This window comes from Triticum aestivum, chromosome 2A (assembly GCF_018294505.1).
Source record: "Triticum aestivum cultivar Chinese Spring chromosome 2A, IWGSC CS RefSeq v2.1, whole genome shotgun sequence".
Classification (NCBI taxonomy): domain Eukaryota; kingdom Viridiplantae; phylum Streptophyta; class Magnoliopsida; order Poales; family Poaceae; genus Triticum; species Triticum aestivum.
Genome location: NC_057797.1, coordinates 267,573,284 through 267,599,178, shown reverse-complemented (window position 1 = coordinate 267,599,178; position 25,895 = coordinate 267,573,284).

Here is a 25,895-nt window from a genome sequence, read left to right as displayed (position 1 = left end):
TTGAACCCAAAGCTAAGCACTTCTCCCATTACAAGAATGATCAATATAGTAGGCCAAACCAAACTGATAATTCCAAGATACATGCAAAGATATTTAAATCATGCATAAAATATTTCAGAGAAGAATCAAATATTGTTCATAGATAATGTTGATCATAAACCCACCATTCATCGGATCTCGAGAAACACACCGCAAAAAGAATTACATCGAATAGATCTCCAAGAGAATAGAGGAAAACTTTGTATTGAGATCCAAAGAGAGAGAAGAAGCCATATAGCTAATAACCATGGACACGAAGGTCTGTGCTAAACTACTCACACATCATCGAAGAGGCTATGGTGTTGATGTAGAAGCCCTCCATGATCGATTCCCCCTCTGGCAGAGCGCTAGAAAAGGCCCCAGGATGGGATCTCATGGGGACAGAAGGTTGTAGCGGTGGAAATAGGGCTTCGTGGTGCCCCTGGATGTTTTCAGGGTATATGGGTATATATAGGAGGAAGAAGTACGTCGGTGAAGTTGCGAGGGGACCACAAGGGTGGGGGCGCGCCTCCCTGCCTCCTGGCCTCCTCGCTTCTTTCTTGATGTCCACTCCAAGTCTCCTGGATCACGTTTGTTCCAAAAATAACTCTCCCGAAGGTTTCATTCCGTTTGAAATTCCTTTTCTGCGAAACACTGAAATAGGCAAAAAAACAGCAATTTGCACTCGGCCTTTAGTTAGTAGGTTAGTCCCAAAAATAATATAAAAAGGTAAATTAAAGCCCATTAAACATCCAAAACAGATAATATAATAGCATGGAACAATCAAAAATTATAGATACGTTGGAGACGTATCAGAGAGCCGGTCAGCTCTTTGGAGGTTTCAAATCTTTAGCGATTTTTCCGCATTGTGCGATGAACCGGTTCCTATCCGATCAGGTGTTTACAACACACTAGTACGGATACTTGGGGCTGCGCCTAAATTTTTATTGTCAAACTCCTATGGCTAAGTGAGGGTGATAAAGAAACATTGTCCGATTGCCTAGTTCGTTGCGCTAAACACCTCCTTCAAGGACCAAATTCATGGATAAAGAGTGTTTAGATTCATCCCAAACACCCCTGTACTACCTACGTGGGGGCTGAAGCCGACGACAGGCCAACTCTTAGATATGATAAAACGGCCGCACAGGAGGTAAAACTTTTAAATAATAAACATCAAAGCTTTATATTACATATCAACCTTATTTTCATCATACAGGACGGGATAACATGAATGTATTCATTCAAAAATAATGTCCTTAGCACATTGCCCCACCACAATGCGGGATCCCTTCAGAACATCTTCAAAATACCGCTCGGGTGTGCGGTGTTCCTTTTCCGTGGGCGCTCCTTTGGTCGGGAGCTTGACGGAGTCCATCTTCGCCCATTGTACCTTGACATGGGCGAATGCCATTCGCGCACCTTCTATGCAATTCGAACGCTTGATGGCGCCAAGTCGAGGGCATGCATTCACCAGCTACTTCACGAGTCCAAAGTAGCTGTCGGGCAGCCGGATTATTAAATCCTTCATGGCTAGTTTGGCCACCCTGTGCAGCTCAACCAGCTGTTTTAGCTCATCGCTAAAGGGTACCGAATGTTCTGGCGCAAGGTATTGCGACCAGAACAACTTCTCCGTTGAGCTCCCCTCTTCGGCTCGGAAGAATTCCGCAGCCTCAGATACACTGCATGGCAGATCCGCAAACGCCCCTGGAGAACTCCAAATCTGGGTTAGCAAGAGATATCTCTTCTTCACATACTCGCTCTGCATAATAAAAGCCTTACCTGCCGCAATTTTCTTGGCCTCTTGGATTTCCTAAAGGGAGCTCTGGGCTTCGCCCGGGCCTCTTTTGCAGTTTGATAGGCCCTGGCAAGTTCAGACTCTTGGTTTGCATTCTTGTGCTCCAAGGACTCACATTTCTTCATGGCGTCATGCAGCTCCTGCTGGACCTCACCGACCCTGGCCTCGTGCCTTTTGCGGGTGGCTTGTTCATCTGCCGCCCTCTTCTGGGCTTCGGCCAGTGCTGCCTTGAGGGTTTCCACCTCGAACGCAGCCCCTATCAATTATCATACGATCAACACAAGCAATTCATATCTTGCTATATTTGAATAGGTCCTCACATAGCCTGCTTGTCAGCCAGCTGCTTTTTCACTCGGCCGAGCTCTTCCTCGGCCTACTCCAGACCCTGCCTCAGCCTAGAAACTTCGGCAGCATGAGAAGTTGCGGCTAGCAGCGATGCCTGCTTATTCACATAGACAAATCTGATTAGTCTCATGCGAAAAATATATTTGATCCTCTATTCGGCTCTTCTTTCCGAACACCGGACATAGTCTGAGGGGCTACTATCTATACTGTGACTTCCTTTTCACAAAATTGCATTGCTTACCTCAAAGCCTGTTAAAAGGCTTGTGCAGGCTTCGGTCAGTCTGCTCTTCGCTGACTGAATCTTCTCAATCACCGCACCCATAAGGGTACGGTGTTCCTCAATGATGGAAGCACTTCGCAGCGCTTCCAATAGAGTATCCGGTTCCTCTGGTTGGACAGAGGTCACCGGCGGAATAGGCACACCTCCTTCTGACGAAGGAGGCTGCTTGCTGGATTTTGGAGCTGTATAGGTCTCCGGAATCGTATTCGGCTGGGGGCCGAACTGGACATGGCCCCCATCGCCGGTCTCCATGGGGATCTGCTCCCCCATGTGTCTGATGGCCGAGGTCTCGCCCTCTAGCGCCATCCTGACGGCCTCCTGCGTCTCTCCCTAGTCTGGGATCCTTCGGGACAACACCTCGGTGTCATCCATTAGCCTGGGAGAGGAGGCCGTCGGAGGGGACCCGCTATCCATCACCTTCGGGTCCAGCGAGTTCCCCGAAGAAGAGGATCGCTCAAGGCTGGAACAAGCCGAACTGCAAGTACATGATTCCACATGTTAAAATAATGAAGTAATGAGGCTGATATATGAATGCGTCTGGTCTTTGAATACTCACGATTCGGACTGATGCTTATCTGGGGCTCGCCGTTCTGAGATGTTGTCGACGTCCCACGTGGAGCTATCCGCGAGGGAGACCTTCCCCTTCTTGGACGCCTCCGCCTCCAGATTTGTGGAGACCGCCCTTTTCTTCATTCCCCCTCCGGGAGGGGGGAGTTGCTTTCCTCTTCCTCTTCCTCCTCCTCGTCATATTCGACGGCGAAGTGAGTTTGGGCGTCTTCGGACACCATGTATGAAGTACCATTGGGACTGAGGCCACCTCTGGTCCCCTTGGCCTTCTTCTCGGCATTCTTCTCCGGCGCCTTGTAGGGCGCTGGAACCAGCATCTTTGTCAGACGCGGGAGGATGGATCCTCGGGCAGTGGAGCCGGACACTAAATCTGCTCCGCCTTCTTCGTCCAACCCTAAAAAAACAAATGGGGAAGTTCGGACAGCCTCCTTGAATAATAAAGTAAGGAATACACCTTGAAACAACGGAAAACTTACCGAACTGGCGGGATGGGCCTGGTCGTGCCCACGATCCTCAATTGTCTTCGGCCACATCGTGTTGGCCTTGAAGAGCACCTTCCAGATATCTTCGTGTGTAGTTCTGAAGAACAGTTGCAGGGTCTTCTGCTCGGCCGGGTCGAACTCCCATAGGTGGCAAGCCCGGCTTTGGCATGGAAGGATCTGGCGAACTAGCATCACATGAATCACATCAACAAGATTGACATTCTTGTCCACCATGCTCCTGATGCGCGACTGGAGCGCTGTCAGCTCGTCCGACAAAGACCAATCCAAGCCCTTCTCTTGCAAGGAGGTAAGCCGCATCGGGGCCCTGGATTTGAATTCGGGAGCCGCGGCCCAGGTAGTGTCGTGGGGCTCTGTGACGTAGAACCACAACTTCTGCCACCCCTTAACAGTCTCCACGAAGGTGCCTTTGGGCCACGGGACGTTGGAAATATTTCTACCATGGTACCTCCGCACTCAGCGTGTTCGCTGCCCACCACCTTTGGCTTCACATTGAAGGTGTTCAACCATAGTACAATGTGGGGGGATGCAGAGGAAGGCCTCACACACGACGATGAACGCCGAGATAGTGAGGAAGGAATTTGGGGCCAGATCATGGAAATCTAGCCCATAGTAGAACATGAGTCCGCGGATAAAGGGGTGGAGTGGAAATCCTAGCCCGCGAACAAAGTGGGGGCAGAAAACTACCCTCTCATGGGGCTCCGGGGTAGGGACGATCTGTCCCTCGGTCGGAAGCTGATACATCTCCAACGTATCTATAATTTTTGATTGTTCCATGCTTTTATATTATCTATTTTGGATGTTAATGGGCTTTATTTTACACTTTTATATTATTTTGGGACTAACCTATTAGCCCAAGGCCTAGTGCAAATTGCTATTTTTGTGTGCCTATTTCAGTGTTCCACAGAAAAGGAATATCAAACGGAATCCAAATGGAATGAAACCTTCGGGAACGTGATTTTTGGAACAAACGTGATCTAGAGGACTTGGAGTGGATGTTAAGAAACAAACGAGGAGTCCATAAGGCAGGGGGTGCGCCTACCCCCTGGGCACGCCCTCCCCCTCGTGGGCCCCTCATGGCTCAACCAACCTACTTCTTGCAACTATTTATACTCATATACCCTGAAAACATCCAGGAGCACCATGAAACCCTATTTCCACCACCGCAACCTTCGATACCCAAGAGATCCCATCTTGGGGCCTTTTTCGGAGCTCCGCCGGAGGGGGCGTCGATTACGGAGGGCCTCTACATCAACTCCATGGCCCCTCCGATGATGTGTGAGTAGTTTACTTCAGACCTTCGGGTCCATAGTTATTAGATAGATGGCTTCTTCTCTCTCTTTGGATCTCAATACAAAGTTCCCCTCGATCTTCTTGGAGATCTATTCGATGTAACTCTTTTTGCGGTCTGTTTGTCGAGATCTGATGAATTGTGGGTTTATGATCAAGTCTATCTATGAACAATATTTGATTCTTCTCTGAAATATTTTATGCATGATTGGTTTTCTTTGCAACTCTCTTCGAATTATCAGTTTGGTTTGGCCAACTAGATTGATCTTTCTTGCAATGGGAGAAGTGCTTAGCTTTGGGTTCAATCTTGCGGTGCTCGATCCTAGTGACAGAAAGGGAAACGACACGTATTGTATTGTTGCCATCGAGGATAAAAAGATGGGGTTTATATCATATTGCTTGAGTTTATCCCTCTACATCATGTAATCTTACCTAACACGTTACTCTGTTCTAATGAACTTAATACTCTAGATGCATGCTAGATAGCGGTCGATGTGTGGAGTAAAAGTAGTAGATGCAGACAGGAGTTGGTCTACTTGTCACGGACATGATGCCTATATACATGATCATGCCTAGATATTCTCATAATTATTCGGTTTTCTATCAATTGCTCGACAGTAATTTGTTCACCCACCGTAATACTTATGCTATCTTGAGAGAAGCCACTGGTGAAACCTATGGCCTCCGGGTCTATCTTTTATCATGTAAAGTTTCCAATCTATTTTATTTCGCAACCTTTATTTTATCTTTATCATAAAAATACCAAAAATATTATTTTATCATCTCTATCAGATCTCACTCTCGTAAGTGACCGTGAACGGATTGACAACCCCTTTATCACGTTGGTTGCAAGGTTCTTATTTGTTTGTGTAGGTATGATACGTCTCCGTCGTATCTATAATTTTTGATTGTTCCATGCCAATATTCTACAACTTTCATATACTTTTGGCAACTTTTTATACTATTTTTGGGACTAACATATTGATCCAGTGCCCAGTGCCAGTTCTTGTCTGTTGCATGTTTTTGGTTTCGCAGAATATCCATATCAAACAGAGTCTAAACGGGATAAAAACGGACAGAGATACTTTTTGGAATATTTGGAAAATTCCGGAAGAAAAATCAACGCGAGATGGTGCCCGAGGTGGTCAGGAGGCAGGGGGCGCGCCTGCCCTCCTGGGCGCGCCACCTACCCTCGTGAGCCACCCGTAAGGCGGTTGACACTCTTCTTTTTCCGCAAGAAAGCTAATTTTCGGGAAAAAATCACGGCGAAGGTTTCAGGACAATCGGAATTACGGATCTCCATATATACACGAAACGGTGAAACAAAGCCAGGGGAGAACTCAAAAACAGAGAGAGACAGAGAGACAGATCCAATCTCGTAGGGGCTCTCGCCCCTCCCGTGCCACGAAGGCCATGGACCAGAGTGGAAACCCTTCTCCCATCTAGGGAGGAGGTCAAGGAAGAAGAAGAAGGCTGGGGGCTCTCTCCCCCTCGCTTCCGGTGGCACCGAAGTGCCACTGGGGGCCATCATCATCACCACGATCTACACCAACACCTCTGCCACCTTCACCAACATCTCCATCACCTTCCCCCTCTATCTACAGCGGTCCACTCTCCCGCAACCCGATGTACCCTCTACTTGAACATGGTGCTTTATGCTTCATATTATTATCCAATGATGTGTTGCCATCCTATGATGTCTGAGTCGATTTTCGTTGTCCTATCGGTGGTTGATGAATTGCTATGATTGATTTAATTTGCTTCTGGTTATGTTGTTGTACTTTGGTGCCCATCATATGATTGCGTGCATGGATCACACCCTATTGTTAGTTGTATGTTGATAGGACAATGTATTGGAGGGAAAGAGTGACAGAAGCTTCAACCTAGCATAGAAATTGATGCATACGGGATTGAAGGGGGACCAATATATCTTAATGCTATGATTGGGTTTTACCTTAATGAACATTAGTAGTTGCGGATGCTTACTAATAGTTCCAATCATAAGTGCATAGAATTCCAAGTCAGGGATGACATGCTAGCAGTGGCCTCTCCCACATAATACTTGCTATCAGTCTAGTAAAGTAGTCAATTGCTTAGGGGTAATTTCACAACTCCTACCACCACTTTTCCACACTCGCTATATTTAATTTATTGTTTCTTTATCTAAACAGTCCCTACTTTTTATTTGCGTACTCTTTATTATCTTGCAAACCTATCCAACAACAGCTACAAAGTACTTCTAGTTTCATACTTGTTCTAGGTAAGGCGGACGTCAAGCGTGTGTAGAGTTGTATCGATGGTCGATAGAACTAGAGGGAATATTTGTCCTGTCTTTAGCTCCTCATTGGGTTCGACACTCTTACTTATCGAAAACTGTTGTGATCCCCTATACTTGTGGGTTATCAAGACCTTTTTCTAGCGTCGTTGCCAGGGAGCAATAGCATGGGGTGAATATTCTCGTGTGTGCTTGTTTGCTTTATCGCTAAGTAATTTTTATTTGCTGTTCTTAGTTGTTATTTATCTTTATTTATGGATATGGAACACGAAATACCAAAAAAATTAGGTGTACTTTTTGCTCATGGAGATGGGGAACCTCCTAAAACCCTCGATGCTGGTTATGTGAAAGATATTATGTACTACTTTAATAATCCTGAGAAAACCCCATTCAATTATGTAATGGGATTAACATTGGATCAACACGAATACTTTAGGGATTACCGCTTGACACAAAAAGGGAAACTATTATGGGATCAAATTCATATATTGAAGTGGTATGCTCGGCAAGTATGCTTGAGTTATGATATTACTTCTTGCTCTAGGATGAAGGCTCCACACCTTCCCTTTTCATGTGAGTTTAATGATAATGAAACCTTGGCTTCTTATGCTAGAGGTATATATGATTACTATGATGTGGAACAAATAGATGAATGCTATGATAATTGCTATGATCCCGTCGATTCTTTTGAAATATCCCTTTTTGATGATGCTTGCTATGCTTGTGGCCAATATGCCGATATGAATTATGCTTATGGAGATGAACTTGCTATAGTTCCTTATGTTAAACATGAAATTGTTGCTATTGCACCCACGCATGATAGTCCTATTATCTTTTTGAATTCTCCCGACTACACTATATCGGAGAACTTTGCACTTATTAAGGATTATATTGATGGGTTGCCTTTTACTGTTGCACATGATGATTTTGATGAATATAATATGCATGTGATTGCTGCTCCTACTTGCAATTATTATGAGAGAGGAACTATATCTCCACCTCTCTATATTTCCAATATGACAAACTTGCAAGAAACTGTTTATACTATGCATTTGCCTTTACTATGTGTGCATGAATTGTTCTTTTATGACATGCTGATGCATAGGAAGAGAGTTAGACTTCGTTGTTACATGATATATGTTACTTTGTGCTCACTACTAAATGCTAAATCATTGTTAATTTAAATTGGCTTTGATATACCTTGGGATCCGGGTGGATTCATTACTTGAGCACTATATGCCTAGCTTAATGGCTTTAAAGAAAGCGCTGCCAGGGAGACAACCGGAAGTTTTAGAGAGTCATTTATTTCTGTTGTGTGCTTTTATAAAGTTAGAAATAAAAATAATGTGACAAGGTTTGCCTTTAGGATGTTTACATTTGCTTGATGGTTTGTACGGTGCACGACTGAAACTTTGGCTATAGTGCGCGATTTTACATTTTTAGCTGGAACGTCAAATGGTTCTGATTCTTTTGCACTGTCTTCCTCTACAAATTGCTTATTTTTCCTAATTTTGGTAGAATTTTTCAAGTATCAGAAGTATGGTGAGTGTTCAGATTATTACAGACTGTTCTGTCTTAGACAGATTCTGTTTTTGATGCATAGTTTGCTTGTTTTGATGAAACTATCAATTTATATTAGTGTATTAAGCCACGAAAAAGTTATATTACAGTATACACAATGCAAAAACAAAATATGAATTGGTTTGCAGAAGTACTTAGAGTAGTGATTTGTTTTATTATACTAACGGATCTTACCGAGTTTTCTGTTGAAGTTTTGTGTGGATGAAGTGTTCGATGATCGAGAAGGTCTCGATGTGAGAAGAAGGAAGAGAGGCAAGAGCTCAAGCTTGGGGATGCCCGAGGCACCCCATGTAAATATTCAAGGAGACTCAAGCGCCTAAGCTTGGGGATGCCCCGGAAGGCATCCCCTCTTTCTTCAAACAAATATCGGTATGTTTTCCGATTCGTTTCGTTCATGCGATATGTGCAATCTTGGAGCGTCTTTTGCATTTAGTTTTTTCTTTTCTTTAATGCACCATGCTGGTATGAGATAGTCCTTGGTTGATTTAAAGAATGCTCTTTGCACTTCACTTATATCTTTTGAGTATGGCTTTATAGAATGCTTCATGTACTTCACTTATATCATTTGAAGTTTGGATTGCCTGTTTCTCTTTACATAGACAACCGCCATTTGTTGAATGCTCTTTTTCTTCACTTATATTTGTTAGGTCACGGGCACATCTTTTGTAGAACGAATTAAACTCTCTTGCTTCACTTATATCTATTTAGAGAGATGGCAGGAATTGGTCATTCACATGGTTAGTCATAAAATCCTACATAAAACTTGTAGATCACTGAATATGATATGTTTGATTCCTTGCAATAGTTTTGCGATATAAATATGGTGATATTAGAGTCATGCTAGTGGGTAGTTGTGAATTGTAGAAATACTTGTGTTGAGGTTTGTGATTCCCGTAGCATGCACGTATGGTGAATGGTTATGTAACAAAGTTGGAGCATGAGGTATTTATTGATTGTCTTCCTTATGAGTGGTGGTCGGGGACGAGCGATGGTCTTTTCCTACCAATCTATCCCCCTAGGAGCATGCGCGTAGTACTTTGTTTCGATGACTAATATATTTTTGCAATAAGTATGTGAGTTCTTTATGACTAATGTTGAGTCCATGGATTATATGCACTCTCACCCTTCCATCATTGCTAGACTCTCTAGTACCGCGCAACTTTCGCCGGTACCATAAACCCACCATATACCTTCCTCAAAACAGCCACCATACCTACCTATCATGGCATTTCCATAGCCATTCCGAGCATTCATTGTCATATTGCTTTGCATGATCGTAAGATAGCTAGCATGATGTTTTCATGGCTTGTCCGGTTTTTATGTCATTCCTATGCTAGATCATTGCACATCCCGGTACACCACCGGAGGCATTCATATAGAGTCATATCTTTGTTCTAGATATCGAGTTGTAATATTGAGTTGTAAGTAAATAAAAGTGTGATGATCATCATTATTAGAACATTGTCCCATGTGAGGTTATCAAAATAAAAGTGGCCAAAGAAGCGCCCCCCCAAAAAAGAGAGAGAGGCCAAAGAAGCCTACCAAAAATGAGAGAAAAAGAGAGAAGGGGCAATGTTACTATCCTTTTACCACACTTGTGCTTAAAAGTGGCACCATGTTCTTCATATAGAGAGTATCTTGAGTTATCACTTTCATATACTAGTGGGAATTTTCATTATAGAACTTGGCTTGTATATTCCAACGATGGGCTTCCTCAAATGCCCTAGGTCTTCATGAGCAAGCAGGTTGGATGCACACCCACTTAGTTTCAATTTGAGCTTTCATATACTTATACCTCTAGTGCATCCGTTGCATGGCAATCCCTACTCACTCACATTGATATCTATTGATGGGCATCTCCATAGCTCTTTGATACACCTAGTTGATGTGAGACTATCTCCTCCTTTTTGTCTTCTCCCCAACCACCATTCTATTCCACCTATAGTGCTATGTCCATGGCTCACGCTCATGTATTGCGTGAAAGTTGAAATGGTTTGAGAACATCAAAAGTATGAAACAATTGCTTGGCTTGTCATCGGGGTTGTGCATGATGTGAGTATTTTGTGTGGTGAAGATAGAGCATAGCTAGACTATATGATTTTGTAGGGATAAATTTCTTTGGCCTTGTTATTTTGAAAAGACATGATTGCTTTATTAGTAAGCTTGAAGTATTATTGTTTTTATGTCAAATGATAGACTATTGCTTTGAATCACTCGTGTATTAATATTCATGACATGATTATACATATGATCAAGATTATGCTAGGTAGCATTCCACATCAAAAATTATCTTTTTATCATTGACCTACTCGAGGATGAGCGGGAATTAAGCTTGGGGATGTTGATACGTCTCCAACGTATCTATAATTTTTGATTGTTCCATGCCAATATTCTACAACTTTCATATACTTTTGGCTACTTTTTATACTATTTTTGGGACTAACATATTGATCCAGTGCCCAGTGCCAGTTCATGTCTGTTGCGTGTTCTTGGTTTCGCAGAATATCCATATCAAACGGAGTCCAAACGGGATAAAAACGTACGGAGATACTTTTTGGAATATTTGGAAAATTCGGGAAGAAAAATCCACGCAAGACGGGGCTCGAGGTGGTCACGAGGCAGGGGGTGCGCCCCCTACCCTCGTGAGCCACCCGTAAGGCGGTTGACGCTCTTCTTTTGCCGCAAGAAAACTAATTTTCGGGAAAAAAAATCACGGCGAAGGTTTCAGGCCAATCGGAGTTACGGATCTCCATATATACACGAAACGGTGAAACAGAGCCAGGGAGAACGCAGAAATAGAGAGAGACAGAGAGACAGATCCAATCTCGGAAGGGCTCTCGCTCCTCCCGTGCCATGGAGGCCATGGACCAGAGGGGAAACCCTTCTCCCATCTAGGGAGGAGGTCAAGGAAGAAGAAGAAGGAGGGGGGCTCTTTCCCCCTCGCTTCCGGTGGCACCGGAGTGCCACCGGGGGCCAGCATCATCACTGCGATCTACACCAACACCTCCGCCATCTTCACCAACATCTCCATCACCTTCCCCCCTCTATCTACAGCGGTCCACTCTCCCGGAACCATCTGTACCCTCTACTTGAACATGGTGCTTTATGCTTCATATTATTATCCAAGGATGTATTGCTATCCTATTATGTCTGAGTAGATTTTCATTGTCCTATCGGTGGTTGGTGAATTGCTATGATTGATTTAATTTGCTTGTGGTTATGTTGCTATACTTTGGTGCCCATCATATGATTGCGCGCGTGGATCACACCCTAGGGTTAGTTGTATGTTGATAGGACTATGTATTAGAGGGCAAGAGTGACAGAAGATTCAACCTAGCATTGAAATTGATGCATACGGGATTGAAGGGGGACCAATATATCTTAATGCTATGGTTGGGTTTTACCTTAATGAACATTAGTAGTTGCGGATGCTTGCTAATAGTTCCAATCATAAGTGCATAGAATTCCAAGTCAGGGATGACATGCTAGCAGTGGCCTCTGCCACATAATACTTGCTATTAGTCTAGTAAACTAGTCAATTACTTAGGGGTAATTTCACAACTCCTACCACCACTTTTTCACACTCGCTATATTTAATTTATTGTTTATTTATCTAAACATCCCCTACTTTTTATTTACGTCCTCTTTCTTATCTTGCAAACCTATCCAACAACACCTACAAAGTACTTCTAGTTTCATACTTGTTCTAGGTAAAGCGAACGTGAAGCGTGCGTAGAGTTGTATCGGTGGTCGATAGAACTAGACGGAATATTTGTCCTACCTTTAGCTCCTCGTTGGGTTCGACACTCTTACTTACCGAAAACTGTTGCGATCCCCTATACTTGTGGGTTATCAAGGTACAAGGGACTTGCATGGGGCCTCCTACTAGATTGATACCTTGGTTCTCAACAACTGAGGGAAATACTTACACTAGTTTGCTTCATCACCCTTTCCCTTCAAGGGAAAACCAACGCATTGCTCAAGAGGTAGCAAGAAGGATTTCTAGCGCCGTTGCCCGGGAGTCTACGCACAAGTCAAGACTTAGCAAGTACCTATCATAAACTCTTATCCCTTGCATTACATTATTTTCCATTTGCCTCTCATTTTCCTCTCCCCCACTTCACCTTTCCCATTTTATTCACCCTTCTTCTGTTCGTCTTTTCGTTTGATTCGATTTCTTACTTGGCTTGTTTGCTCGTTTGGTTGGAATAGTTGTTTATTTATTGATAAACAGAGAACCTAAGATCTATGGATCCTCATCCACTTGCTAATCTTTTTAAGAGATCCAATTATGATGAACCAATTGCTATTGAGTTTTGTGCACTAGATTACCTTTATGAAGTTTTGCTTGAAATTCGTGAATCTGAAAATTGTGATGAAGTACTTTATGGAGTGATTCACGTTGGTTCTTTGAATAAAAAGCATGATTGAAATGATGATAATATAAATTCTATTAATGTCAATTGTGCTTATAATATGCAAACCCCTAAGCTTGGGGATTGTATTTTTGCTATGTCTACTACTTGTTGCAATGATCATGATTGGGGCAATTCTTATTTTGATCTTGAAAATTTATTTAAGCCCCATCATGAATATGAGATTGATAATAATGTTTGCAATAATATTGAAAGTGGGTTTGGAAGAGTGTCAACTTGAGATCCCACATATTTGGAGAATGTTCAATCTAATGAAGTTTTTGATAAAAGTGGGTTTCGAGAGGTCATGACTTTAGTTAATGTTAATCCCACTATTTTGGAAGATGTCAACTTTGCATACATGTGGATCGTGTTAAGAATATGTTTTGTGATAGATATATTGTTGAATGTGATTATGATCCTACATTGAATTATTATGAGAGAGCAAAATATGGTGGTAGAAATTTTCATGTTACTAAATTACCTCTCGTTATCTTGAGATTGCTATTGTTTCTTTCCGCTCCCTTGCATATGCTAGTTTTTTCTTGCCTTGATAATTTGTTTGCCTATAATATGCCTATGCATAGGAATTATGTTATACTTAGATGTGTTTGTCACGTATTTTATGATGCTCTCTTTGTGCTTCAATTCTTGTCTTTCATGTGAGCATCGTTGAAATCTTATGCCTAGCCATAAGGCTTTAAAGAAAAGCGCATGTCGGGAGACAACCCAATATTTTTATTTGATGTTATTCAATAAATAATTCATCTAGCCTATGTATATATGTGGTTTTATGCTTTTAATTACTGTTTGTTCCAAGTAGAACCTTTGGGAAGACTTGGGGAAAGTCTTTGCGATCTTGCTGTAAAAAACAGAAACTTTAGTGCTCACGAGATTTGCTGCCATGTTTTACTGGAGAGCGCTATTTAGTTAATTCTTTTTTAAGATGATTAATAGATAAATTCCTCACGTCCAGAAATTTATTTTAGAATTTTTTGTGTTCAAGAAGTATTCGAAACCTACAGATTACTACAGACTGTTCTGTTTTTGACAGATTCTGTTTTTCGTGTGTTGTTTGCTTATTTTGATGAATCTATGGCTAGTAATAGAGTTTATGAACCATAGAAAAGTTGGAATACAGTAGGTTTAACACCAATATAAATAAATAATGAGTTCATTACAGTACCTTGAAGTGGTGATTTGTTTTCTTTTACTAACGGAGCTCACGAGATTTTCTTCTAAGTTTTGTGTTGTGAAGTTTTCAAGTTTTGGCTAAAGATTTGATGGATTATGGAACAAGGAGAGGCAAGAGCCTAAGATTTGGGGTGCCCAAGGCACCCCAAGGTAAAATCCTAGGACAAACAAAAGCCTAAGCTTGGGGATGCCCTAGAAGGCATCCCCTCTTTCGTCTTCATCCATTGGTAACTTTACTTGGAGCTATTTTTTTATTCACCACATGATATGTGTTTTGCTTGGATCATCTTGTATATATGTTAATGTGGGTGTATTAGCTATATATGTTACTCCTATATAGAGAGGTATAGATTGATTGATGTGGACGTGGGAAAGAGGGTGAGACCTCACTGGATATATCGATTGATCGGTTTGTGTGGGAAACTATGAAAGACCTAGCTATATACACACATACATAGAGGAACATCAATCGTTGTGCATGCACGCGTGAGAGATAAAGAATACCCGATATGATGGAGATGGGGATGTGTGTTAGTGTGTGCCTTCATGGGAGACTGACCTGAAGAAAAAGATTGCATGCGTGCGATCGATAATGCCGACTGGTAGTGTGTGTGCATGCATGCACGAGAGAAAGTTAGTGGTACAATTATAAAGAGAAGACTACTGTGTGGGTGTAAAAGAATAGCTGAATAGGTGAGGTCACAATCAATGTAAAGTTGAATTCAAATATTTGAATAAGAGATCCTGATGTTTGAAACCCATGCATGCATGAATATAACGGAGATCTGCGCGGTGTGGTTTGGAAACGAGCATGTTGTAATGTATACACATTGAACAAGGTCAGACTGATTTGAAGTCGAGATACCGACGGCAGACATCATTTGGCCACGTCGCATCCGTGCATGGACACACTATTCTAATTGGAGATGATGGGCGGCTTTTGCATCACATATCTATATCTATACCCCAATATATATATATATATATATATATATTATATTTTATATATTTTTTTTATTGTGTGCGGGTAACTTTAACTTTGAAAGATGGTCGTTGGATGAGGCGAATCGGATGGTCCAAAGATGGCAAATTGGAGCACTACTGGCCTTTGGATATCATCTATATTCCACCAGATTTCGCCACATGTATAATCTAGAAGACTCCATGGTTGAACTTAAGCATAATGCACAAACATCAAAACACAAGCACTTCTTATTTGTTCTAGAATCTTCCGTATCATAATTGCCCAAATGTTTTTCTACATGATTTGCCATTATTTGTTTTTACTTTATGTCTTACGACGCACAATTCCGTGAATCTTAAAATAGATTAGCTTTCTTATAAAAACTAGATGATTTTGAATGAAATGAACTATAAGAATTAAATGAACATCTACATCATGCATATATGACTCAAAGCTTGCATGCTATAATGTGGTATTTATTCATAATTTGGCTGCCAAATCTGATGTGTGCAATGCACGTGTACCTTACTCTAGTCTAAATGGTGTTTGTGTGTGTGTTGTGCGTGTTGAGGTGCAAATTGTCTTTTTTTGGGTACACGTTAAGCTAGTGTCTTCTTACGCCGAAAATTCAAGCTAGTGTCTCTATCTATCGTGCTGCGAAACTCCCACCTCTTTAACCCGCGCCTTGTTAGCCCGAAATATTTAAGATATATCGTTGTCTCGTTGTGCTCCGACAACTCCCTCCATCTCAACCCGCGCCTTGCTATTCCGAAATTACAACGCGCGCGAAAACTCCCACCTCCTGTGAAATCCCGACACATGAAATGCCCATGGTACCCCTAAATCGAAAGAACCGCCTCAAATCGGTGGGGGTACTTTTGTAATTTACCCCACATTTTGGACAAGAGCGTCTCTAAGCCATGGTTCCCCATTGCCATCCCATCCGCCCACCCATTCATAAACCGAGGTTGCGAAAACCCGCGACGAAACCCCACACCCTGCTCCATCCGCCACCCAGCCGGAGCCTCTTCCCCGACGACGTCATCCACAGCAACACCTCAAGGTCCCTCATCCATCGTACCGGATGAGGATCCGTCATCGATCTCATCGTCCCGCCGGTTCAGCCACCTCGTCCTCCACCTCCAAGGAGCTGCCCCGACGTTCCCCTCGTCTTTCTCGCCACCTCCATTTCCACACCGCCGTCTTCACCTGCACCACTGGAAGAGTATCATCATCACCGTTTCCTCGGATGAAGTTGCGGCCTAATCGGCGCCACCAAAGAGGTTGTACACTAATCGCCGCATTTTCTTCTTGATTCAATATCACGGCGTTGCCGGCGCTCGGTCCCGAGCTGACACGGTGCGGCTCCATCCATGGCGGAGTCGCCGGCCACTTCCTCCGCAGCGTTGCTCCCTCGGCGGCGACGTCCACATCAATAGGACCTACTGCTGCTTTAGCTCTCGCTCGCGCTGCTGCTCTGCTCTTGCTCTCGGTCCCCTGTCTGGTATGCTCTTGCTATTGCTCTTGCTCGCGTTGCTGCTCTCGCTGTTGCTCTTGCTTGTGATGCTACTACAATTTAGCTACACTTCACTCTAATGCCGCCGGGGTGAAGGAAGAACCAGCCGCAGCGGGGAGGGGGGCTCGCCGGAGAGGTACCCCACTATCTATCTTAGGGTTTAGGATGGGGGCGGTGGTCACCGGTGGTGGCAGGGCGTTGGCGGGGCGGTGGTGTGGGGATTGCAGGAGAAAAAGCTCGGCACGGGGGGGGGGCTAGAGGGATGGCCGGGGCGGCGGCGGAACGGCGGTGGGGAGTGTTTTCGGGGCGGGCAGGGTGGCGCACCACCGGCCGCGGGCGGCGGGGCTACTGTCTGGCTGACTCAGGCGGGTGGAGGTTGAAGATGAACCGCAGGCCCTTGATTTTGTATCCAACGGCTGCAAAATCAAATGACCAGAGATGAAAAAGTCAGTCGACCGACGTGTAGCCTCACCTTGCTAGTGTGTTCAGATTCGACAGCAAAATTCAGTTTCAACAGTTAAGTTCAGTTTCAATAGTTAAGTTCAGTTTCGAGAGTTAAATTCAGTTTCGACAGTTAAGTTCAGAGATGAGCGGCTGATTTTTTTTACATCTAGCACTTTGTGGTTATGTATTTACGTCATGTATTGCAGATGCTATTAGAATTCCACTCAGGTTAACGTTGTTCATTGTCTCTCTTGTCCTGCTTCATCCTCGGCGTCGTACAACTCACCGGAGTTGCTCCAACAACGAAACCCTCCATCATAGCGAGCAGTACCACGGGCTCCATCTCCAGACGCCTAAGTTCTTCTTCCCCTCCTCCGACAGCCAAGTCAGTCGGAGCATCATCATCGGCCAACCCCATCACGCTGAGATCGACTTGGCTTCGCCAAAGAGGTTGTACACTTGTTGCAGCTCTTTTTTACTCTACATGTTATATATATTGTCCACTGAGCACTCGTAGTAACGGGAATACTATTATTTTATCCTACTATATGACAAGCAGTGAGGTACCAGGCAACTTAGCTATCCGCGTTTGAGCTGTGCATTTGTCGATGGGCCTGGAAGTTGAGCTAGTATGAAAGATAAAGTGAATGAAAAACATCGGAATTGGAAAGTTTCCTATGGTACTACTTTTCATGAATTTGGTGCAAAGGAGCAAAGGAAAACTGTAGGATTTGTTCCTTTAGTGTCTCCTTGAAAGAAAAACCGTAGGAATTCTAATTTCCACTTCTCCTCCTTTTCATATTCCTATTCATCAAGCACAAGACTAAGAGATAGTTGCATAATAGCATTATAACCGTACATTTTCTTGTGGTTTGACTTAATCTCACCATACTTTTTTGCATCCTTTGATCTTCCAATTGTTGTGAATCAAACACCCAGATTGGGAGAAATCCTATGTTTTTAAATTCTCTGTTTTGCAGGTGCATTCCTATCCTATTCCTGACTATTTCCTATCCCTGCATTGTTAGAATCCTCAAATTCAAACAAGCCCTTACTCAATTAATTCTATTACAGATATGTGTCAAAGAAAACCTTGTGTGGTTTGTCATGCTCCTGCGGCGCTGTGTTCCACCCCAGCTCAGCTGCTCCAACGACGGAAGGGTTCACCACAGCAGGGATCCGCTCTCCAGACTGTATTTCGCCGCCTCAGATCTTCTTCCCTGCCGCCGGCAGGCACGGCAACTGCATTACCATCATCAACTGAGTAGATGACCTTGAGGACTACACGGGTCCGCAAGAGAGGTCGCACTCTTCCGTGTCTGCTTACTTGTGTGTTGCTTAATATGATGACATGCTACATTATCGTCGTGTTCACCTATTAGACTCCGAGTCAGGTCCAAACTAATGCTGAAACTTGAGTTTTTAAATGGTTGTGGGGTACATATTGGGGCAGCAATCAGTACTATCTGTCTACTATCTGGTTAATCTCCGGTGTCTACTATGAGTTTCATGTTGGGTGCAAACAAACATTAAAGGAGCCATTATCTGTATTTTTAACTAAAGCTATTATCTGCCTGCTATCATTGTTTTTGGGTCTATCCATAGTTTGCTACCATCACTCTGGATTTGTGCATGCACTCCTTACATAATCTCACTATGTTTTATTCCTATGCATGCCAGTTATTGTACACGATGAAACTGATCATGTAGAGCAAAAGAGACGAGCCTTGCATGGCAATAAAATTTCATGCAGACGTCTTTCCATGGTGGGCGCAAAGGCAGCCCCCCTCCACCCATTTCGAATCATAATCAAGAGGAAGATAACTGTTATGAGGGGGATTCAGAAGGAGAAGACCTCTCCTATTTACCTCATGAGGTCTTCGCTCTAACTTGGCATGCTGATGTTGGTAATATCATGCATATGGTGCCTTGCATTGCTTAGTGTATACATTAAAGATGTCATCTGCTTAGTTTAGACATGCTTTGTGTCAATGCCATCTGTTTAGTTTCTTTCTTTATCGTATATGTGAATCATGCAATGCCATCTTGTCTAGCCAGGCATCATATATGTGAATTTTGCAATGCCACCCTGGTTAGCCAGTCATCTTATATGTGAATTATATCATGCCATCATTTTTTTATTACGTGTTAAATTTGTCAACAATTTTAGTACATTCAATTCCTCTTCCTGTGCATCAGCCATTTGGCATGGTCATGGAAAAAACTCGAGTGGAAACAAGGTCTTCAGAGCAGACAATGCTATCTGACGAAGCGCATGTCTTGCTGGTTACCGATAGCTCCTCAGAGGAGGATTCAGAGACAGATGACCAGTCATATTTCCCCCACAAGGTGCATGCCCTAACTTGGCAGGGTTATGTTGCTCATATCGTGCGTATGGTATCTTGTATTGCTATGTCATTTGCTTAGTTTAGACATGCTTTGTGTCAATGCCACCTGTTTAGTGTCTAATTACCATATTTCCACTTGTTTTGTGTGAATTATGCAATGCCATCTTGTTGCAAGACATTATATATGTGAATTATGCAATGTTATCTTGTTGCAAGGCATTATGTATGTGAATTATGCAATGCCATGTTGTTTAGGCAGGCGTCATATATGTGAATTATATCATGGCGTCCTTTTTTTGTATTTCTCATTGCTTTTGTCGACAATGTTTGTATATTCAACTTCTCTACCTGTGCATCAGCCATTTGAATTGGTGATGGAGAAATCTGGAGTGAAAACAAGGTCTTCAGAGCAGACAATGCTACCTGCTGAAGCAGATATCCTGCTGGTTACAGATAGCTCTTCAGAGGAGGATTCAGAGGCAGATGACCAATCCTATTATCCCCCTGAGGTGTATGCTCAAACTTGGCAGGGTTATATTACTCATATAATGCATATGTTGTATTGCAATGCTTAGTTTTTACATCATATACACAATATTGAATGCCATCTCCTTAGTTGACACATCATATATGCGATTGCCCTCTGCTCACTTCCTTAGTATATAAATCACATATTTGAATTATGTCATGCCATGATGTATACATAGACAGCATGTATCTGAATTATGGCATGCCAACCCATTTTCTAAAGACATAATATAGTTATATCATCTCATCCTGTTTACATAGTCATCATATTTAAATTATGTCATTCTATCCGTGAATTATATCATGCCATCATGTTTCCATCGATGGCATGTTTGTGATTTTTGGCATGCCAACCACTTTAATAGACACATCGTATAGTTATATCATGTCATCTTGTTTACATAGTCATCATATTTTGAAGTATGTCATTCTATCCTGTTTAGTTAGCCATCATACATGTGAAATTGTGTCATGCTATCCTGTTTAATTAGCCATCATATATGTGAAATCATGTCATGCTATTCTATTTGCTTAGACAACATAAATGTGAATTATTTCATGCCCTGTTTTCTTCCCTACTATCCATTGCACCTGTCTATCTTACAATGTCTGTACATTCAATTACTTTTCTTGCTTATCAGCCATTTCAATTGGAGGGAGTGATGGCAGTATCTGTGGGAGTAAAAACACGGTCTTCAGAAAAGATCGTGCTACTTGTCAATGTAGATAGAACCACGGTTGTACTTGCCGAGGAACCAGACCCACCACACATAACCCACACTCATGCAGATTGTACCCCTACCCACTTGGACAGAGAACCAGCTACACCCCTTCTAACCCCAACCCCAGCAGATAGACAACCAGTTCCCGTTGACACAGCACCGTCTCCACCACAGACCACCCAAACACGAGCAGTTAGTAAGGCAACTGCATTGCCCAAATCACGAGGACCACCACTCCGAACCCGAAGTCAACGCTTAAAGCAGAAGAAGAATTGTTCTCAGGTCAGGTTCCGTAGCTATGGTTCATACTACTTTGCTCTTGCATCACTGTATTTACTGATACCAACTAATTTCAAATTTGAAGGATGCAACTGAAACTCCAATGGCGCAACAGGTATGTTTTAAACATGTTTCTTCATCGTGTTTGGCTGTTTTCTGTTGTAACTTGCTCTGTGTTGATTTCACTTTCAATTGAATAAATAGTTATGTTCTCATGCCATGCACATTACAAGTGTTGTTATTGCTGTGTAGTTTCCCACACTTATATTCTGTCTATGCTGCTTTGTCTTAAATAGATATGATTCGAACTGTATCTATCTTGATTTGGCAACATAAACTAGAATGATATAGACCATACAGTGACCATACTACATAGATATATGTTTGTTTCATGTTGTTATCCTGTCCACCTTACTACTGAACTAGTTTACCAAAATGAGTTTCATATACTACATTGTAAACCTGAGATGTGTTTGTTTGTTTCTCTTTTAGAAAGCGGATACAATATTGGAGAAGAGTACCCTGTTATGCAATGGTAAAGGAAGTAATGCATATAAGGTTCAAGATAGTGAGACATCCATGTTGGTCTCCAAGAAAGATGATAAAAACTATATTGAAGACACCGAGACAACCCCAAAGTCCTGTCTTGATGTAGTGTTTTAGTTACTGGCTACCATTGCTGGCACCAGCTCTTCTAACTCATTGCTTGAATTAGTTCAGCTTATTGACTCTCAACTTCAAGTTGAAAGGCATCGATTAGATGTTATGCGACAGGAAGCCGAAGGACTGAGGAAGTCCCTGCAGAATTCAGATGCATACTTTCTGGTGCAACAGCAAGCGCTGGAGGACTTAAGCGCCAAACAAGAGAAAGTTAATAAGCTTGCTTAGCATCTTGCCAGCATTATGGGTACCCAGGATATTGTTTCTTGAGCTCTTCTAAAGTGGTTTCAGTTCTGGACTTGTTTTGCTGCGGCGTTTATATGCTGTTGTATTCCCTATATTTGCACTGGTGGCGAACTTTGATGCCCAGTGGATGTAATATGTGTAATAGCCGTTATAGCCTAGTGTAAGTTGCTTGCTTATTTATTTCCTTGTTGTCTTGTTTATTTGTTTGCTTGTAGTCAGTGCAGTTCTTTTTCTGCGGTTTGCTAGTGGTTGCAATAACCTATTTTTTTAAACTAGGCCACAATAACAATGGGCTAATATTTACTGTAGTGACACTGGGCCTCCTACGGACCGTAGAAATAGTGGGCCTTCTACGGGCCGTATAAACAGTGGGCCTTCTACGGGCCGTAGAAACAGTGGGCCTTCTACGGGCCATAGAAACAATGGGCCTTCTGCGGGCCGTATCATGAATGGGCCTTCTACGGGCCGTATCATCAATGGGCCTTATACGGGCCGCATGATCGATTGGCCAAACATGGGCCAAACAGACCGCATTCTGGCCGTAAATGGTCTAGAGTTGGAATCGTCCATTCATGGGCCGACCATAACGAGCCATCGTTAATAGGCCGTATTTGATGACGCTATGAAAACGGCCCAATGTATTAACGGACCACAAGCGGGCCGACTATAACCACAGGCTGAATTTGGCCCACAAGCAGAAAATGACAATAACGGGCCGTAAGTAAACGAATGTTGGAAATGAGCCTGAGGGAGTCCTGGATTAGGGGGTGTCCGGGTAGCCGGACTATACCTTCAACCGGACTCCAGGACTATGAAGATACAAGATTGAAGACTCCGTCCCGTGTCCGGATGGGACTTTCCTTGGCGTGGAAGGCAAGCTTGGCGATGCGAATATTCAAGATCTCCTACCATTGTAATCGACTATGTGTACCCCTAACCCTATCCGGTGTCTATATAAACCAGAGGGTTGTAGTCCGTAGGACATCAACTCCGTATACAACAATCATACCATAGGCTAGCTTCTAGGGTTTAGCCTCCTTGATCTCGTGGTAGATCTACTCTTGTACTACCCATATCATCAATATTAATAAAGCAGGAGTAGGGTATTACCTCCATCGAGAGGGCCCGAACCTGGGTAAAAACATCGTGTCCCTTGTCTCCTGTTACCATCCGGCCTTGACGCACAGTTCGGGACCCCCTAGCCGAGATCCGCCGGTTTTGACACCGACATTGGTGCTTTCATTGAGAGTTCCTCTGTGTCTTCGCCTTTACGCCCAATGGCTCCCTTGATCATCAACAACGATGAGGTCCATGGTGAGACTTTTCTCCCCGGACAGATCTTCATCTTCGGCGGCTTCACACTGCAGGCCAATTCGCTTGGCCACCTGGAGCAGATCGGAAGCTACGCCCCTGGCCATCAAGTCAGGTTTGGAAGCTTAAACTACATGGCTGACATCCGCGGAGACTTGATCTTCAACGGGTTCGAGCCACGGCCAAGCGCACCGCACTATCTCGAGGGGCATGATCTAGCTCTGCCTGCGGACAGTGTCCTGGAGGCCACACACGCACCAGTTCCGACCCCTAACTCGGAGCCTATTGCGCCAATCGAGGATGAGCAGTTGGACGTCACATCGGGGGCTGTGATCTCAAAGGCGATCGAGCCGAATGCCAGCCCCGTACTCTGCATGACCCGTGACTCCGAGGATCCGGACTCCTCCCCAGACTCCGAACCCCCCGCGCCCCGGCCAATCGAATCCGATTGGGCGCCGATAATGGAGTTCACCGCTGTGGACATCTTTCAGCACTCACCTTTTGGCGACATCCTGAATTCTCTCAAGTCTCTCTCTTTATCAGGAGAGCCCGGGCCGGATTACGGTCAGCGAGGATGGGATACGGACGATGAAGAAGTTCAAAGCCCACCCACCACCCACTTTGTAGCCACTGTCAACAATTTAACCGACATGCTTGACTTCGGCTCCGAAGACATCGACGGTATGGACGACGATGTAGGAGACGAACAGGAACCAGCACCTGTAGGGCGCTGGAAGGCCACCTCGTCATATGACATATATATGGTGGATACTCCAAAAGATGGAGATGGCGATGGAACAGCGGGGGATGACACCTCCAAGAAACAGCCAAAGCGCCAGCGTCAGCGGCGCCGCCCTAAATCCCGCCAAAGCAAAAACGGTGATTCCGGCACGGGAGATAATACTACCCCGGATAGCGCCAAAGAACACCCACCCCAGCAAGATTCGGCACAGGAAGATGGAGAAGCCAGCCCTCATGAGAGAGCGGCAGACCGAGAGGTCGAGGATGATAACTATATGCCTCCCTCCGAAGACGAGGCAAGCCTCGATGACGACGAATTCGTCGTACCATCAGACCCCGCCGAACAAGAGCGTTTCAAACGCAGGCTTTTAGCCACGGCAAGTAGCCTCGAGAAAAAGCAGCAGCAGCTTAGAGCTGAACAAGATTTGCTAGCTGACAGATGGACTAAATTCCTTGCGGCTGAAGAGTATGAACTCGAACGCCCCTCCAAGAGTTACCCAAAGCGCAGGCCGCTACCCCGATCAGAGGAGGAAGCACCTACATGACCAGCGCACGGCATGGAAGACCGGCCACCTCGCGACCGCGACAGAGAAGCCTCTCGGCCCTCCACCCAAGCCATGCCCCGACGCCGCTCAACTAAGGCATGGGAAAATGCGCCAGACCTACGAGACGTACTGGAGGATAAGGCAAGACAAACAAGATCGATCTACGGATCGCGCAGGCGCCCTACGGCACGTGACGATGATCTTCATTCCGGATACAACAAATCCGGCCGAGCCGAACACAACAGACATAGCTCTTCCGAGCTGCGTCGTGATATAGCCCAGTACAGAGGCGCCGCACACCCACTATGGTTAATGGATGAAGTAATGGATCATAAAATCCCAGAGGGTTTCAAACCCATAAACATCGAATCATATGATGGCACAATAGATCCGGCGGTATGGATCGAGGATTATCTCCTTCACATCCACATGGCACGCGGCGATGATCTACACGCCATCAAATACCTCCCGCTCAAACTTAAAGGACCGGCCCGGCATTGGCTTAACAGCTTGCTAGCAGACTCAATCAGTTCTTGGGAGGACCTGGAAGCCGCATTCCTCGACAACTTCCAGGGCACTTACGTGTGACCACCGGATGCCGACGACTTAAGCCACATAATTCAGCAGCCAGAGGAATCGGCCAGGCAATTCTGGACACGGTTCCTAACAAAGAAAAACCAGATAGTCGACTGTCCGGACGCAGAGGCCCTAGCAGCCTTCAAGCATAACATCCGCGACGAGTGGCTTGCCCGGCACCTGGGACAGGAAAAGCCGAAATCTATGGCAGCCCTCACGACACTCATGACCCGCTTTTGCGCGGGAGAAGACAGCTGGCTAGCTCGCAGTAACAACTTATCAAAGAACCCTGGTAATTCGGATACCAAGGACAAAAGTGGCAGGACACGTCGGAATAAGCAAAAACGCCGCGTTAGCAGCGACAGCAATGAAGACACGCAGTCAATGCCGGATTCAGAGGCTATAAATCCGGTCAGCGGAAAAAGCCATTCAAAAAGAATACTCAGGGCCCGTCCAGTTTGGACCGAATACTCGACCGCTTGTGCCAGATACATGGCACCCCCGAAAGGCCAGCCAATCACACTAACAGGGATTGTTGGGTGTTCAAGCAGGCAGGCAAGTTAAGAGCCGAAAACAAAGACAAGGGGCTGCACAGCGACGACGAGGAGGAGCCCAGGCCGCCGAACAACAATGGACAGAAGGGCTTTCCCCCACAAGTGCGGACGGTGAACATGATATACGCAACCCACATTCCCAAGAGGGAGCGGAAGCGTGCGCTACGGGACGTATACGCGATGGAGCCAGTCACCCCAAAG